Source organism: Mustelus asterias, chromosome 20 (assembly GCF_964213995.1).
Source record: "Mustelus asterias chromosome 20, sMusAst1.hap1.1, whole genome shotgun sequence".
NCBI classification, from domain to species: domain Eukaryota; kingdom Metazoa; phylum Chordata; class Chondrichthyes; order Carcharhiniformes; family Triakidae; genus Mustelus; species Mustelus asterias.
The window spans coordinates 25,504,046-25,517,917 of record NC_135820.1 but is presented as its reverse complement, the minus strand read 5'-3'; positions in this window follow the sequence as shown (position 1 = coordinate 25,517,917).

The window sequence follows — 13,872 nt, the reverse complement described above, 5'->3', positions numbered from 1 at the left end:
CATTACCTCACATTTGTCCAGATTAAACTCCATCTGCCATCTCTCTGCCCAAGTCTCCAACCGATCTATATCCTGCTGTATCCTCTGACAGTTCTCATTGCTATCCGCAAATCCACCAACCTTTGTGTCGTCCACAAACTTACTAATCAAACCAGTTACATTTTCCTCCAAATCATTTCTATATATTACAAACAGCAAAGGTCCCAGCACTGATCCCTGAGGAACGCCACTTGTCACAGCCCTCCATTCAGAAACGCACCCTTCCAGTGCTACTCTCTGTCCTCTATGACCGAGCCAGTTCTGTATCCATCTTGCCAGCTCACCTCTGATCCCATGCGACTTCACCTTCTGCACCAGTCTGCCATGAGGGACCTTGTCAAAGGCCTGACTGAAGTCCATGTAGACAACATCCACTGCCCTATCCTCATCAATCATCTTCGTCATTTCCTCGAAAAACAATGTGAGACATTGCTGGGCCCGAAGATCCCACTGGCAGCCAATGGAGAGCAGCTTACTCTGCCAGAAGACATACTGCGGGCGGAGGGGAGGAGGAAAATCCCACCCCACATATTTATTAACTCTCACCATTCTGCATATGTATTCACTCCTAAATCTATTCCAAAGTTTCTCATATTATTGTCACAGTTGAACAGGGAAATGAATTTAATGCCTCATTTCCTCCCCCCACCTCCCGCCTCCCAACCCTGTCTCCAGTGACTACACTTTCCCTCATTCCTATCAGTTAACACCGGCACTTGGGTGAAATATTAAACCGAGGTCCTGTCTGCTCTCTGAGGTGGATAAAAAAGAATCATGTGTCGCTATTCTGAGGAAGAGGAGGCGATGTGTCTCCCCAGCACTCTCGCCAACATTTCCCCTTCAGCTGGCATCACCAACACAGGTTATCTGGTCATCCTTACGTTGTTGTTGGTGGGAGCTTGCTGTGCACAAAATTGGCAGCTGTGGTTTCCTACATTGCCAACAGTGACTGGGCTTCACAAAGTACTTGATTGGTCATAAAGCACTTTGTGTTGGCTGTGAAAGACACTACTTAAATGCAAGTTATTCCTTTCTCTCAGACAGATCACGTCTTAAAGCCACAGCACCTTTGCTTGGCAAATGAGTGAAATCAGAAACCCACAGGCACTTTCAGGACAGCTGCCTAGTATTCCATATTATTCCTCTTCCTCAGCAGCTGACTTGTTTTGTTTCCCAATGACAATAGAGTGGGTGTAATGAGCAGTAGGAGAGCAGTATGATTGTAGCTGTAGGAGAAAAATACTTAACGAAGATCAGGATTACAAAAATGCTGGGCTCAGGGAGGGTGGGTGGTGTGTGTGTGTAGAGGGGGGGTTGTCAGTGAAGCCTCTCTGCAAATAGAGCTAAGCTTTTTGAAGCTGTTTCTTGTTGTCTAATTCGATAAGCTGCCTCAAAGCCATTTTGATTTTACTTTGTAAAATGAAAAGGCTTGAGGTTTGATAGCAGCCGTTTGCATTTATATACCACCTTAAAGCCCCCGATGATTTGCAGGAGCAAAACCAGACAAAACTTGATACCAAGGAAATCAGTACTAATATACATAGAAACATAGAAAAACTACAGCACAAACAGGCCCTTCGGCCCACAAGTTGTGCCGAACACACCCCTACCTTCTAGACCTACCTATAACCCTCCATCCTATTACGCTCCATGTACTCATCCAGGAGTCTCTTAAAAGACCCTATTGAGTTCGCCTCCACCACCACTGACGGCAGCCGATTCCACTCGCCCACCACCCTCTGTGTGAAAAACTTACCCCTAACATCTCCCTTGTTCCTACCCCCCAGCACCTTAAACCCATGTCCTCTCGTAGCAGACATTTCCACCCTGGGAAAAAGCCTCTGAGAGTCCACCCGATCTATGCCTCTCAACATCTTATACACCTCTATTAGGTCTCCTCTCATCCTTCGTCTCTCCATGGAGAAAAGACCCGAGCTCCCTCAGCCTATCCTCATAAGGCATGCCACTCAATCCAGGCAACATCCTTGTAAATCTCCTCTGCACCCTTTCAATCTTTTCCACATCCTTCCTATAGTGAGGCGACCAGAACTGAACACAGTACTCCAAGTGGGGTCTGACGAGGGTCTTATATAGCTGCATCATTATCCCCGGACTCCTAAACTCAATCCCTCGATTGATAAAGGCCAGCACACCATACGCCTTCTTAACCACCTCCTCCACCTGCTGGGCCGATTTTAGAGTCCTATGGACCCGGACCCCAAGGTCCTTCTGATCCTCTACAGTACTAAGAGTCTTTCCCTTTATATTGCACTCCTTCATCCCATTTGAGCTACCAAAATGGACCACGGCGCATTTATCTGGGTTGAAGTCCATCTGCCACTTGTCCGCCCAGTCTTGCATCCTATCTATGTCCCTCTGTAACTTCTTACATCCCTCCAGACTATCCACAACCCCACCAACCTTCGTGTCGTCGGCAAACTTACCAACCCATCCCTCCGCTTCCTCATCCAGGTCATTTATGAAAATGACAAACAGCAAGGGTCCCAGAACAGATCCCTGGCGCACACCACTGGTGACCGACCTCCATTTAGAAAAAGACCCATTATACCCACTCTCTGCCTCCTTTGGGCAAGCCAGTTCTGGATCCACCGGGCAGCAGCCCCTTGGATCCCATGCCCTCTCACTTTTTCTAGAAGCCTCGCATGGGGGACCTTATCGAACGCCTTGCTAAAATCCATATAAACCACATCTACCGCCTTCCCTTCGTCAATGTGTTTAGTCACATTTTCGAAGAACTCCACCAGGCTCGTAAGGCACGATCTGCCCTTGATAAAGCCATGCTGAGTATTCTTGAGCATACTAAACCTCTCTAAATGCTCATAAATCTTGTCCCTCAGGATCTTCTCCATCAGCTTACCAACCACTGAGGTTAGACTCACCGGTCGGTAATTACCTGGGCTATCCCTATTCCCCTTCTTGAAAATAGGAACCACATCCGCAATCCTCCAATCCTCCGGCACCTCCCCCGTCTCCATCGACGACGCAAAGAAATGATGTTGGGGAAATTGATGGGATTGAAGGCCGATAAATTCCCAGGGCCTGATAATCTACATCCCAGAGTACTTAAGTAAGTGACCTAGAGATACTGGATGCATTGGTGGTCATCTTCCAAAATTGCATAGACTCTGGAACATTTCCTACAGATTGGAGGGTAGATAATGTAACCCCACTATTTTAAAAGGCAAGTAGAGAGAAAACAGGGAATTATAGACCAGTCAGCCTGATGTCGATAGTGGGGAAAATTCCAGAATCCATTATCAAAGATTCTGTAGCAGAGAATTTGGTAAACAGTGATAGAATTGGACAGAGTCAGCATGGATTTTCGAAGGGGAAATCACGTTGTTTGAGGATGGAACTAGTAGACTTGATGAGGGGGAGCCAGTGAATGTGGTTAACTTGGATTTTCAGAGGGCTGTTGACAAAGTCCCACATAAGAGATTAGTGTGTAGAATTAAAGTGCAAGGGATTGGGTGTAGCATATTGAGATGGATAGATAACTGGTTGGCAGACAGGAAACATTGGGCAGTATTTTACCATCACATTGTGCCCATTTCCGGGCACGACGCAGTCGTAAAGTGGGGCGTAAAGCGAATAGCACGATTGGCGCTGTTTTCACGACTGGCGCCATTTTATGAGTGCAGGATTTCCGCAAATGGGCGAGAGACTGATTGATTTACTTAAATATATGGAAATTGCATTTTGAATGTGTTTAGCAAGCCCGGCGCTCAATCATCCTGGCTCGCCTGCCTTTATGGACTCGCCGGGAGAGGTTCTCACCAGCGAGGAATAGACATGCTCTCCATGAACGGAGAGCAGCCATTTTAGCCTCGCCGGTGGAACTGGAGGCCATTGAGGCCCCCCTGGGGAGGCCGAGAGCAAGGGTGGGGTGCCCTTTGGGCAGTGCCAGACTGACAGTGTCATCCTGGCATCTTGGCAATGCCAGCCTGGACACCCTGGGCAATGCCCACAGGGCAGTGCCAGGGGGCAGGGCCACTGGGTGAGGGACCAGTAGAGGTGGGGCTAATGGATGCAGTGGGGAGCGGGTCTAATAGGGAGAGGGGGCCCGCTGCCATTCTGCAGTGATTGGTGGGGGGAGAGATCATAGAAACCCTACAGTGCAGAAGGAGGCCATCCGGCCCATCGAGTCTGCACCGACCACAATCCCACCCAGGCCCTACCCCCACATATTGACCCGCTAATCCCTCTAACCTACACATCTTCAGACTCTAAGGGGCTTCCTGTTAGATTGGTTATCTAACAGGAAGCAGAGAGTTGGAATAAATGGGTGCTTTTCTGGTTGGCAGTTGGTGACTAGTGGCGTGCCGCAGGGATCGGTGCTGGGGCCTCAACTGTTTACCATATACATAGACGATCTGGAGGAGGGGACCAGTGTAGGGTAACAAAGTTTGCGGATGACACAAAGATGAGTGGGAAAGCGAATTGCATGGAGGATGCGGAAAGTCTGCAGAGAGATTGCAGAGTGAGTGGGCGAGGATCTGGCAGATGGAGTATAACGTTGACAAGTGTGAGGTTATCCACTTTGGAAGGAATAATAGTAAAATGGACTATTATTTAAATGGTGAAAAATTACAACATGCTACTGTGCAGAGGGACCTGGGGATCCTTGTGCATGAATCGCAAAAACTCAGTTTGCAGGTGCAGCAGGTGATCAAGAAGGCAAATGGAATGTTGGCCTTTATCGCGAGGGGGATAGAATATAAAAGCAGGGAGGTCTTGCTGCAATTGTACAAGGTACTGGTGAGGCCGCAACTAGAGTACTGTGTGCAATTTTGGTCCCCTTATTTGCGAAATGATATATTGGCCTTGGAGGGAGTACAGAGGAGGTTCACCAGGTTGATACCGGAGATGAGGGGGTTAACTTATGAGGAGAGATTGAGTAGATTGGGCCTGTATTCGTTGGAGTTTAGAAGGCTGAGGGGAGATCCTATAGAGACATATAAGATAATGAAGGGGCGAGACAGGGTAGAGGCAGAGAGATTATTTCCACTTAGAAAGGAAACAAGAACTAGAGGACACAGCCTCAAAATAAGGGGGAGTCAGTTTAGAACAGAGTTGAGGAGGAACTTCTTCTCTCAGAGGGTAATGAATCTCTGGAATTCTCTGCCCATTGAAGCAGTGGAGGCTACCTCGTTAAATATGTTTAAGTCACAGGTAGATAGATTTCTGATCAATAAGGGAATTAAGGGTTATGGGGAGCCGGCGGGTAAGTGGAACTAAACCAATATCAGATCAGCCATGATCTTATTGAATGGCGGGGCAGGCTCGAGGGGCTAGATGGCCTACTCCTGCTCCTATTTCTTATGTTCTTATGTTCTTATGCCCTGAGTTCATCTGCCTTGCCCGTCAGGCCTCTTGCATTGAAATAAATGCAGTTTAATCTGGACTTCCCTTGCTCTCTGTCTTGCTTTTACCTGATCTGTCGGTACTAGGAGAAATTTCTTCATCCAGGGAGTGGTAAGACTGTGTAACCACAGAAAGCAGTTGAGGCAAAAACATTGTATGTTTTCAAGGAGCAGTTAGATATAGCTCTTGGTGCGAAGTGGATCAAAGGGTGAGGAGGGTAGGGGGGATCAGGCTGTTGGATGATCAGTCATAATCATCATGAATGTTGGAGAAGGCTCAAAGGGCTGAATGGCCTGCTCCTGCTTCTATTTTCTATGTTTCTAAGTCACATAAAGAGAGATTAGGACAGGTAAAATCCGAAATAAGTATTTGGAGATGAGAGAGGTGGAAAGATACAGTGTGGGAATTCCAGAGCTTAGGGCTATGGCAGCCAAAGGAAAGACCATCAATGATCACAAGCCAATGAAACAGGCCATTCGGCCCAATCAGTCTGTGCTGGTGTTGATGCTCCACACAACCATCTTCCCATCTTTCCTCATCTAAATCTACCATCGTAACCTGATAGTCCCTTCTCTCTCGTATATTTGTCTCATTCCCCCTCAAATGAATCGAATTTATTCACTTCAGCCACTCCCTGTGATAGTGAGTTCCACATTCTCACCAGCGTATGGTCAAAGATATTTCCCCTGAATTCCCTATTGGATTTCTCAGTGTGTATCCTATATTGATGGTCTCTCGTTATGTTATTCTCCACAAGAACAAACATTCTCTTTGTATCAACTCCATCAAAACTTTTCATTATTTTAAAGACTAAAAGATTGTTAAAAATTAGATCGCCCCTTAGCATTTGTTTTCCAAGAGAATAAACTAATCAAAGTCTAAGAGAATAAAAGCCCCGGTCTGGAGGAATTACACCGACATATTAAAAGAATTGAGGGAAGAGACAGCGAAGACATTAATATTAAGACCATAAGACATAGGAGCGGAAGTAAGGCCATTCGGCCCATCGAGTCCACTCCACCATTCAATCATGGTTGATTTCAACTCCATTTACCCGCTCTCTCCCCATAGCCCTTAATTCCTCGAGAAATCAAGAATTTATCAATTTCTGTCTTGAAGACGCTCAACGTCTCGGCCTCCACAGCCCTCTGTGGCAATGAATTCCACAGACCCACCACTCTCTGGCTGAAGAAATTTCTCCTCATCTCTGTTCTAAAGTGACTCCCTTTTATTCTAAGGCTGTGCCCCCGCGTCCTAGTCTCCCCTGTTAATGGAAACAACTTCCCTACGTCCATCCTATCTAAGCCGTTCATTATCTTGTAAGTTTCTATCAGATCTCCCCTCAACCTCCTAAACTCCAATGAATATAATCCCACGATCCTCAGACGTTCATCGTATGTCAGGCCTACCATTCCTGGGATCATCCGTGTGAATCTCCGCTGGACCCGCTCCAGTGCCAGTATGTCCTTCCTGAGGTGTGGGGCCCAAAATTGCTCACAGTACTCCAAATGGGGCCTAACCAGTGCTTTATAAAGCCTCAGAAGTACATCCCTGCTTTTGTATTCCAAGCCTCTTGAGATAAATGACAACATTACATTTGCTTTCTTAATTACGGACTCAACCTGCAAGTTTACCTTTAGAGAATCCTGGACTAGGACTCCCAAGTCCCTTTGCACTTTAGCATTATGAATTTTGTCACCGTTTAGAAAATAGTCCATGCCTCTATTCTTTTTTCCAAAGTGTACGACCTCGCACTTGCCCACGTTGAATTTCATCAGCCACTTCTTGGACCACTCTCCTAAACTGTCTAAATCTTTCTGCAGCCTCCCCACCTCCTCAATACTACCTGCCCCTCCACCTATCTTTGTATCATCGGCAAACTTGGCCAGAATGCTCCCAGTCCCGTCATCTAGATCGTTAATATATAAAGAGAACAGCTGTGGCCCCAACACTGAACCCTGCAGGACACCACTTGTCACCGGTTGCCATTCTGAGAAAGAACCTTTTATCCCAACTCTCTGCCTTCTGTCTGACAGCCAATCGTCAATCCATGTTAGTACCTTGCCTCGAATACCATGGGCCCTTATTTTACTCAGCAGTCTCCCGTGAGGCACCTTGTCAAAGGCCTTTTGGAAGTCAAGATAGATAACATCCATTGGCTCTCCTTGGTCTAACCTATTTGTTATCTCTTCAAAGAACTCTAACAGGTTTGTCAGGCACGACCTCCCCTTACTAAATCCATGCTGACTTGTCTTAATCCGACCCTGCACTTCCAAGAATTTAGAAATCTCATCCTTAACGATGGATTCTAGAATTTTGCCAACAACTGAGGTTAGGCTAATTGGCCTATAATTTTCCATCTTTTTTCTTGTTCCCTTCTTGAACAGTGGGGTTACAACAGCGATTTTCCAATCCTCTGGGACTTTCCCTGACTCCAGTGACTTTTGAAAGATCATAACTAACGCCTCCACTATTTCTTCAGCTATCTCCTTTAGAACTCTAGGATGTAGCCCATCTGGGCCCGGAGATTTATCAATTTTCAGACCTTTTAGTTTCTCTAGCACTTTCTCCTTTGTGATGGCAACCATATTCAACTCTGCCCCCTGACTTTCCTGAATTGTTGGGATATTACTCATGTCTTCTACTGTGAAGACTGACGCAAAGTACTTATTAAGTTCCTCAGCTATTTCCTTGTCTCCCATCACTAGATTACCAGCGTCATTCATACAGGGTGGAGTCACCGGGCTGGTGAAGTGGCAAGCTACCTCATTGGTTACCGCTGCCCCAGGAAGGAGGTGGGACAGAACGGGACTGTCTCCTCTCCCCCTTCGCTTCGCGACTTCTCCCCTTCTACAACTCCCTAATAATGAAACAATGCAAACTGCAGCACGGAAATGGCCTTTCTTTTTCATCCCGAACAAATAACTGAAATATCGAAAACAAAACCTGAAAGGTTTTCCTGCAATCTGGGTTGCAAGTATTGAATCTTTCCCCAAATATGAATTTGCTGTCACTTTATACATGTGGCGCAATGTATAGAACATGTTAATGAGGCAGTCACTGAAATCAGTGTTATCATCTGCACATTGCTATAAATAACCAACGAGATATTTTTCAGTCAAATTAACAATATTGCTCAATGCTGCAGTCAAAAGATTTATACTTTCTGATTTGTTTAATAGTTGCGGTGGGATCACCTATAGGGGGCACTCAAACTAACACTGCATTATATCGTCATTGCTCCTAATGTTAATGCCCCAAGCTATACGTGTGTGTGTGCGTGCGTGTGTGTGTGCGTGTGTGTGTGCGTGTGTGTGTGCGTGTGTGCGCGTGTGTGTGCGTGTATCAAACACACATACCAACAAGGAGCAGGAGTAGGTCATTCAGCCCATCAAACCTGCTTTGCCATTTAATAAATTATGGCATGATATTTGTAACCAGGTGCCAACAGTGGCCAGTATCATTTTGCTAGGGCATTTATTTCATGAATTGCTTGGTGATTCTTGAAAGGGGAAAGCATGATTTGGGGAGAGGGTTCAAGGGGATCTAGAGGGCCCCTAAAGACAGGAGAAGCACCAGAGCCTATGGTTTCTCTCCCAGGGCCTGCCAGAATACATGTAAGTGGGGTGGGAGAACCAGGCTCAGGCAGGCAATCCCTAGCAAGGGGGAGGCAGGGGCTTGTTGAAAAGTTCAGGGCATGTCTTCCCACAAGTCCCCCCCCCGACACATCGCTCCATTGGAAACAGTGTGCCTGAGAAAAATAGACCACCCACCCTTCCACACTAGATTGCAGGCCAGCTTGCCAGGGTTTATCTGTCCACTTAAGCCCTCCAGGCAGGAAAGGCGTTCTCTACCCTTCCTGCCCCAGACTTCATTAGGATGTGTCAGGAAGGACACAGGTATTAGGATGGGCTCTCAAACCCGAGCCTTGCTGCCCCATTATATGATTCCATGCCCCCCCCTCCCCTTGACCCTCCCTCCCACCCACCAACGCCCCCCCCCCCACCACCTCACAACCTGCTTCCAAGGACAACATTAACTCACCCTGTCAATCATTTAATGATCCTATTTCCATCACTACCTTCCTTTTTTATTGATGTGCCGATAAAATATTTGACTATTTTGTTTCTTGATAATTTATTATTTTATTTCCACTTTGTCTGCCCAATTGTTTTTTGACTGATCTCCTTATCTCTTCATATTCTCTCTTATTCTTCACTCGTCTGCTCTTTGTGTGCTTAATGTCTGCCTCTTTCAGAACCCTCAATTGTTCCTTATGTCTTTATTCATCTATGGATTCTCATTAGTGTGTTAGTTTTTCACCGAATATATTTTCTTGCACTCTGTTCAAGACGTTTTAAATGTTTCCTATTGTTACTTTACAATGCTTTTGCCAACATTTGCTGCCCATTTTATTTTTCTAATTTCTATTCTCCCTCAAAAATTAGCTTTTCTCTGGTCTGCTAATTACATTTTTGTCTTACTTATCTTCTATATTTTCATTTTTAAGGAATGTTATGTTAAGGTCACTATTGCCTAAATGTTCCCCTACTTTTATTTCTTTTACCTGCTCTGGTTCATTCCTCATTACTAGATCCAAGAGTGAACCTTCCCTTGTTGGGATTTTTACATATTGAGTTAGAAAGGAGTTCTGTACAAATTGTAGGAACTCCATTCCCTTATCCCCTTTACCTACCTCGTATGCCCAAATAATATCAGAGTAGTTGAAATCCTCCATGATGATTAATCTGTTTTTCACTCAATTCTCTAACTTGTTTGCATATTTCTTTCTCCACCTCCCATTCACTATTAGGTGAGTCACAGAATTGTTAACCATGCAGAAATAGGCCATTTGCCCATCCATCATGTCTGCACCTCTACATAAACATTGATGGCAAGGGATTAAGCAGGATTCTAGAATGGGAGTCTCAACATATGGTTAAATATATAAAGTAAAAAGTTTAACAACACCAGGTTAAAGTCCAACAGGTTTATTTGGTAGCAAAAGCCACACAAGCTTTCGGAGCTCTAAGCCCCTTCTTCAGGTGAGTGGGAATTCTGTTCACAAACAGAGCTTATAAAGACACAGACTCAATTTACATGAATAATGGTTGGAATGCGAATACTTACAACTAATCAAGTCTTTAAGAAACGAAACAATGTGAGTGGAGAGAGCATCAAGACAGGCTTAAAAGATGTGTATTGTCTCCAGACAAGACAGCCAGTGAAACTCTGCAGGTCCACGCAACTGTGGGAGTTACAAATAGTGTGACATGAACCCAATATCCCGGTTGAGGCCGTCCTCGTGTGTGCGGAACTTGGCTATCAGTTTCTGCTCAGCGACTCTGCGCTGTCGTGTGTCGCGAAGGCCGCCTTGGAGAACGCTTACCCGAATATCAGAGGCCGAATGCCCGTGACCGCTGAAGTGCTCCCCAACAGGAAGAGAACAGTCTTGCCTGGTGATTGTCGAGCGGTGTTCATTCATCCGTTGTCGCAGCGTCTGCATAGTTTCCCCAATGTACCATGCCTCGGGACATCCTTTCTTGCAGCGTATCAGGTAGACAACGTTGGCCGAATTGCAAGAGTATGTACCGTGTACCTGGTGGATAGTGTTCTCACGTGAGATGATGGCATCTGTGTCGATGATCCGGCACGTCTTGCAGAGGTTGCTGTGGCAGGGTTGTGTGGTGTCATGGTCACTGTTCTCCTGAAGGCTGGGTAGTTTGCTGCGGACAATGGTCTGTTTGAGGTTGTGCGGTTGTTTGAAGGCAAGAAGTGGGGGTATGGGGATGGCCTTGGCGAGATGTTCGTCTTCATCAATGACATGTTGAAGGCTCCGGAGGAGATGCCGTAGCTTCTCCGCTCCGGGGAAGTACTGGACAACGAAGGGTACTCTGTCCACTGTGTCCCGTGTTTGTCTTCTGAGGAGGTCGGTGCGGTTTTTCGCTGTGGCGCGTTGAAACTGTTGATCAATGAGTCTAGCGCCATATCCTGTTCTTATGAGGGCATCTTTCAGCGTCTGGAGGTGTCTGTTGCGATCCTCCTCATCCGAGCAGATCCTGTGTATACGGAGGGCTTGTCCGTAGGGGATGGCTTCTTTAACGTGTTTAGGGTGGAAGCTGGAGAAGTGGAGCATCGTGAGGTTATCCGTGGGCTTGCGGTACAATGAGGTGCTGAGGTGACCGTCCTTAATGGAGATGCGTGTGTCCAAGAATGCAACCGATTCCGGAGAGTAGTCTATGGTGAGTCAGATGGTGGGATGGAACTTGTTGATGTCATCATAGAGTTGTTTCAGTGATTGTTCACCATGAGTCCAAAGGAAGAAAATGTCATCGATGTATCTAGTGTATAGCATCGGTTGAAGGTCCCGTGCGGTGAAGAAGTCTTGTTCGAACCTGTGCATGAAGATGTTGGCATATTGAGGTGCGAATTTGGTCCCCATGGCTGTTCCGTGTGTCTGGATGAAGAACTGGTTGTTGAAGGTGAAGATATTGTGGTCCAGGATGAAGCGGATGAGATGTAAAATTGCATCTGGAAACTGGCAGTTGTTGGCGCAGAGCACTGAGGCCGTTGCAGCAATGCCATCGTCATGGGGGATGCTGGTGTAGAGTGCCGAGACATCCATTGTGACGAGGAGCGCTCCTGGTTCAACTGCTCCACGTGTGCCGAGTTTCTGTAGGAAGTCCGTCGTGTCGCGACAAAAGCTGGGGGTTCTTTGTACAATGGGTTTCAGGATGCCCTCGACATAGCCGGAGAGGTTCTCGCACAGGGCCCCATTGCCCGATACAATGGGACGGCCGGGTGTGTTTGCCTTGTGTATCTTCGGGAGGCAGTAGAGATCTCCAACGCGGGGAGTACGTGGGATGAGAGCACGGAGGGTGGTCTGAAGGTCTGGATCAAAGGTCTTGATCAGAGTGTTGAGTTGACGGGTGTGTTCTTTGGTCGGATCTGCAGGTAACTGTCTGTAGTGTTCCTCGTTGTTGAGTTGTCAGTACACTTCTTTGCAGTAATCCGTCCTGTTCAGTATGACGATGGCCCCTCCTTTGTCTGCTGGTTTGATGACAATGTTGCGGTTGGTCTTGAGAGCGGGCAATTTTACATCTCATCCGCTTCATCCTGGACCACAATATCTTCACCTTCAACAACCAGTTCTTCATCCAGACACACGGAGCAGCCATGGGGACCAAATTCGCACCTCAATATGCCAACATCTTCATGCACAGGTTCGAACAAGACTTCTTCACCTCACGGGACCTTCAACCGATGCTATACACTAGATACATCGATGACATTTTCTTCCTTTGGACTCATGGTGAACAATCACTGAAACAACTCTATGATGACATCAACAAGTTCCATCCCACCATCAGGCTCACCATAGACTACTCTCCGGAATCGGTTGCATTCTTGGACACACGCATCTCCATTAAGGACGGTCACCTCAGCACCTCACTGTACCGCAAGCCCACGGATAACCTCACGATGCTCCACTTCTCCAGCTTCCACCCTAAACACGTTAAAGAAGCCATCCCCTACGGACAAGCCCTCCGTATACACAGGATCTGCTCGGATGAGGAGGATCGCAACAGACACCTCCAGACGCTGAAAGATGCCCTCATAAGAACAGGATATGGCGCTAGACTCATTGATCAACAGTTCCAACGCGCCACAGCGAAAAACCGCACCGACCTCCTCAGAAGACAAACACGGGACACAGTGGACAGAGTACCCTTCGTTGTCCAGTACTTCCCCGGAGCGGAGAAGCTACGGCATCTCCTCCGGAGCCTTCAACATGTCATTGATGAAGACGAACATCTCGCCAAGGCCATCCCCACACCCCCACTTCTTGCCTTCAAACAACCGCACAACCTCAAACAGACCATTGTCCGCAGCAAACTACCCAGCCTTCAGGAGAACAGTGACCATGACACCACACAACCCTGCCACAGCAACCTCTGCAAGACGTGCCGGATCATCGACACAGATGCCATCATCTCACGTGAGAACATCATCCACCAGGTACACGGTACATACTCTTGCAATTCGGCCAACGTTGTCTACCTGATACGCTGCAAGAAAGGATGTCCCGAGGCATGGTACATTGGGGAAACTATGCAGACGCTGCGACAACGGATGAATGAACACCGCTCGACAATCACCAGGCAAGACTGTTCTCTTCCTGTTGGGGAGCACTTCAGCGGTCACGGGCATTCGGCCTCTGATATTCGGGTAAGCGTTCTCCAAGGCGGCCTTCGCGACACACGACAGCGCAGAGTCGCTGAGCAGAAACTGATAGCCAAGTTCCGCACACACGAGGACGGCCTCAACTGGGATATTGGGTTCATGTCACACTATTTGTAACTCCCACAGTTGCGTGGACCTGCAGAGTTTCACTGGCTGTCTTGTCTGGAGACTTTTAAGCCTGTCTTGATGCTCTCTCCACTCACA